Source organism: Dermacentor silvarum, chromosome 1, assembly GCF_013339745.2.
Source record: "Dermacentor silvarum isolate Dsil-2018 chromosome 1, BIME_Dsil_1.4, whole genome shotgun sequence".
NCBI classification, from domain to species: Eukaryota; Metazoa; Arthropoda; class Arachnida; order Ixodida; family Ixodidae; genus Dermacentor; species Dermacentor silvarum.
In genome coordinates, this window is record NC_051154.1 from 363,961,155 (window position 1) to 363,966,306 (window position 5,152).

General features: G+C 47.5%; 1 non-coding gene across 1 annotated transcript; it reads left to right on the plus strand.

Annotated features, from left to right (window-relative positions):
* Positions 1-3,135: 3,135 nt before the first annotated feature.
* On the plus strand, positions 3,136-3,207 carry Trnah-gug (transfer RNA histidin (anticodon GUG)). The gene has a single exon. It is a non-coding gene; the product is annotated as a tRNA-His (tRNA).
* Positions 3,208-5,152: the final 1,945 nt, after the last annotated feature.

Genomic DNA, 5,152 nt, shown 5'->3' on the forward strand with positions numbered 1-5,152 from the left:
TGCGATAATTACTAAAGAACGTGAAGATAATAGAATGATCACTTTGTTCTCTTCTAGGAAAGATTGTTAGTCTGCTAACTGCGTGAAAGGTCACTCCGTGTCCGAGTCACTCTCACTGGAAACACTTGCATTGCAATTAATCCCGGCTGCTTCCACACTCCAATTCGATTGTACTTAGAGTTTTGGAACATGTTTACTTGTGAGTCTGGTGCGAAGCTTTCTTTGAAGATTTCCAAACAAAAACCAGCTTCGTTCACAACAGGCAAATGGTAAAGAAACCTTCAGCAGCCTAGAAGCTATAGGTGTCGGCGGCAGATTAGTGCAACGGCCTTGCACCAAGAGTACGGTTCCACGTGCTTTACGGAGTTCCCGATGCCAGTCCTGCACTAAAACTAAAGTCCCGCTACAGTTGAAAGCTACGCTACGCTTTAAACGAAACCGAAAGCATATAATGAAGACACTTCAGAACTGGGCTACCATAATTTTTTTTTGAGTTGGTCCCGACTTCTAGAATTGCCGGCTGCGCAGCAAAAAATGCAAGTATAATTGTAAGTGGTAATTAAGATTTTTTTCCCTTGCTCCGTGCTGAAAAAACAAGAAAACGCGGTTTTCCCCACAATTTTTCCAATTGTTTACCAACGCCCTTTTATCTCTAGTCATGGAGAAGTTCTCCGGCAGTATGATGGTACACTGGCGTCCGGCTGCGCAATGGCTGGCCTAATCACTTTTATTTTGCGGGATCCGTGGTGACTTCCCAACTTACAGAACAGTGCCGCCTTTACAAAGACCTCACGGATCTATTTCACAAGAGTTTTCCCACCTTACCCTTGCCTCAAAGGATGCCGGGAGTAGCTGTCCTAGCAGAATAAAGGGTTGGCTGGCTCGTTGGTTGCTTCATTGTTCTTCCATGAAATTGTGCTGTGCAGTCTGGGGGATGGGCCATGAATCGTGCGGAACGTGGATGTAAAGAAATAAAAGAAACTTGCGGAGCATAGTTTGAAACAAAATTAGTAAATAAAAATTGTGAAAGTAAAAGAGAGCTCATACAGCTATGAAGTGATGAACCAAATAATAAAAGTAAAATAAACCTAAAAAATAGGAAGAGCAACAATAAAAGAAAACATACATGTTTTGCTTTTTTTAGCCGCGACAACCTTGCTAACGCTTGAAATGAAAGGACTGGGAGGTTAGGATAAGAAGGTTCTAAAAGAGTGGATTGGCTGCAAAAGATCAATAATCGACTGTCAAAATACATGATTCACGCAGCCTTGGCATTCTGCCCAAGACTATACCTCGAACCCAAATAGCGCAGAAAAGCGGCGTCCACTACAAACATGATGGCGACTACACAGAAGAGGTACATGCGTTCGGATCGTGGCGATTATGGTCTATTGCAGTCTAGTTTCGGTTCATAAATGTGCATTGGCTTCACGGCACCCATGGCCATGATGGCCAAGCAATAGCATTACTGCATAAGTCATGCTCAGCCAGTTTTTAAGAAACTGAAACTTGCCGAAATCTTAGATTAGAAGGCATTTACAAAGGCATCAAAATAACTTCGATACTGGAGAATATGGAAGCAACGCCTACGAAGCGTCTACAGTAGCTTTCTTTGGGACCAAGTTGACAGGGCATTTTTTGTGAGCGCTATTTGGCATTGGCTGGCCTCCTAGGGTAGTGTGTTCAACTTGACAATCGCCTGGCGTCGGCTCTCACGAACTGTTCTTGCGTAAGAACTTTTTTTTTGTGAATTGCATACTCCTACCCTAATTTGTATAAACTATGGCTCGTTATACGAATCTTGTATTTCTAGCCTATATTACTACATTCTGACAAATAGAAAGCAGCGCCGGGAACGCCATAAAAATAGAAAATGTCGCCGATTCACCCGAAAGGCGAAGCACCAATTGCAATATCAAAATAGTGGACAGCTGTACGGAGTAAGGATATTATTTTTAGCAGATATATCAACTTGGACATGCAGCAGCACCAGCAACGCGCAGAACTGTTGTCGACGCCATCGGCGTTTTGCCCCAGTTCGCACCGAACGCGCGCGGCGTTAGTCACTGTTGCCAATGCCTCTGGGGGTGGCTCGGACGTTTTTGACGAGATCAGATCAGATTCATCGAGTAGCGTCGGAAGTCTTTACCACGTTCTCGCCTGACAACGTTTTTATATAAACACACATTTGGTGCCGCAGCTAGACGTCGCCTCCCCCCCCCCCCCCCCCGCGGCCTTTTGCGCGGCGCAAGAGGTCGCGTTTTCTCTTTGCCGTGCGTTCGCTCCCCGCGAAAGCACGCGTCCCTCGCGGACATACAGAATACGGTGCACGGCGACGATTTCATCGTCGTTTGGAGTGTCCATATAATCGCTATCGCAATGAAACAGCAGGGACTAACAAAACGTACTTAAAAGCATTTATTTGTTTACTATTGCGATAGCAATTATATCGCCACTCTAACGAATTTCTGTCGTCATCGTAGCCGTGAGGTTCCGTACAATGTCCACGAGTGATAAAATGATCGCCGCGCGCCGTACGCTGTATGTGCGAGTGAAAGGATGCGACGCTGAGCAGGCAATCGCGGCTCGCGCACACAAGGGCGGGAAGCGGGAAGGAAGCACGAAGTCTTACAGCCATGCACAAGGCTCCGAAGAGAGCGTAGGGAGTTGGAGGGGCCGGGCTTTATTGCGGTTGCGCGGCCCCGCCGGGATGGAAGGCTCCGGGGGGAGGAGGGGGGACGCGTTCTCCTGCCTGCCCGCGCGGCTGTATCTTGAAAGGCATCTGCGCCGGGAAAGAATCCGCCCTCCCTGTGTTTTCGCGGCTAAGATCGCGTTGATGCGAGCGCTCGGGACGGATATCAATTCGCTCGCTGCTGCACTGACTCACTCCAGCGTTTTCACAGCGAGTTCCCACGATCATCGAGTGAGATGCGTTCATGTTTGATTGTGTGCGCGTGACACCACACTTGTTAGTTTAGTTTATACGGCCGACAAAACTACTATCCTTCATTTGTATAGCTCTCCACTAATTTGCTATCGCATTCGATGCTTCGCCTTGCGGGCGACAGTGCGACTTTTAATTCTAAATTCTGTTCATAAGCATTTTCTTTTACCGCTTCCTCGTCCTTCGGGATAGCCGTGGTCGTACAGTGGTTAGTACCTTGCGTTGTGGCCGCAATAACCCAGGTTCGATTCCTGGTCACGGCAATATTTTTTTATTTTTATTTTTCGCTCTTAATAGAATTTTATTGCCACCATGCACGCTGAAGGCTCTTGAAGAGCCCAGCAGCAAAAAAAGCAAAAGAAGTTGATGGCGATAGTATGCTACTGCATAGCATTTATAGGCAGCGTTTGCGCTGACTTTCAAAGTTATTTTCTACGTGATAAATAGGTAATGTTGTATGCCCACCGATACCGCTCTGCTTCTTTTATAATTATTTTTTGTGTGTCTACCTTCTTTCAGGGAGGCGTGTGCGGCAGCTGTGCGTTTCTGCAGACGTTTCCTGTCCGCGTCTCTAGTCGTCGCCGTGGTGGACGCGGCGTCGACGTCACGTGTCTGTGCAGAGTCAACATGCTGTTTCGTCGGAAGGTCCATCGCTATCGTCGTAAGAAGCATGCATGCGGAGCATGTTGTTGGTTCGATTCAAACTGCGGCAGGGGAGAAGGGCGGTGGCTTCAGCCGAAGCGGAGTCTTCCCTGGCTCTCACGGAATATCGCGAGAGATCTCTCAACAGCGCTAGCAAAAAAAGGAAAAAAAGAAGGAAAAGAAAAGAAGCAACCAGAAAATCCTTCCTTACTCTATAGAACAGTACGTTAGAGCAGAAGCCAAGGAATCGTCTTAGCGCACGTAATCTTGGTAAGTGCTATCGGTCTGTTCATACAAAGTAAGTGCTCATTACTCGGCTTACGTTATCTGCAGAATCGGGCTGCCGTGGCCGATGGGTAATAAAAGAAAGGAATAGAGAGAATTGAAATTAAAACAATGGGGTGTTAGGTGCCAAACCCACGACATGATCATGAGGCACGCTGTAGTGGGGGACTCCGGATTAGTTGGACCCCTTGGGGTTCTCGAAATTTATGTAAACGAACTTAATTGACAAGGAACATGGTCGCCTAGGCAACTTGCCACTGACGCGCACCCTAGGATTCAGTCAGTTCAGGCAGTTATTCTTTTCGGAGTTACATTGCTGAACGTGATGTCGATGAGAAAGGTGGCCCTTTGGAAAATCTTTCACAAAAGAGTTTTTAATGAGAAAGCCTACGTCTATGCCAATTGGAAGTTCCTTCGTCAACTTCATACAAATTTTTATTCCTACAAATCTGTATTATGTGCATGTGTTCTCTGTGCTTCTCATACTGTGCCAGCGGCGACATCATTTCCTTTACGTGTACACACTCAAAAAAAGTCTGCTGGAGGCCTTAATACGCAAAACGTAAAACGAGTCTCTTCTCATTTTATTCCCATCTCCTGACGTCAAATTTACGTTGACTCCAACGCAAGAATCGAGCAGGGGGCCACAGCATTGTTTGAACAGCCCGATTAAACGCTCTCCTCGTTTATAGGTGGTCACTTTTGTTTGCTTCCCAATCGGATAGCATGACCTACCTTGGCATGTTATTCGCATCTGATGAACGACTCCCTTTCATAAACAGTGTGACGTCACCGGCCGTAGAGTAAGCGCAGCGCGATACGTACGTGTGCAAAACGTTGTTGGGCAAATCATTTCCGTCGTGCCGTATAGTTACCATGGTTTCTGCTGCGATGGAATTGTCCGTGTACGTGAGTTCGCTGCCCCAAGCTGCCCATCAGCAGTGCGTCGAGGAGCTCTTCGCTGGCGGCGAGCAGTACTACGATAATTTCCTCATACTTGGCTGGGAAAACGATCCGATGTGTTGGCCAAGCGTGCGATTCGTCTGCCTATATATTGTCACCTGTAGTAGTGGGAAGAGGGCAAGCACAGAGGCACAAGAAGAAGGAACTGCGCGTGCTAACCGCCCCGCTCGATAGTTCGCTCTCGCTGCCGTTTTCTCCAGAGCCCAGCTGCTCTCAATAAGCGTCGTCAGCCCCCTTTTGAAGGCGCGTGGCAAAGTGGTGGAGGTGCAGGGTACTTCTCACACATGCCGCAGACCCCTCCTGGGAGCAGAAGCACCA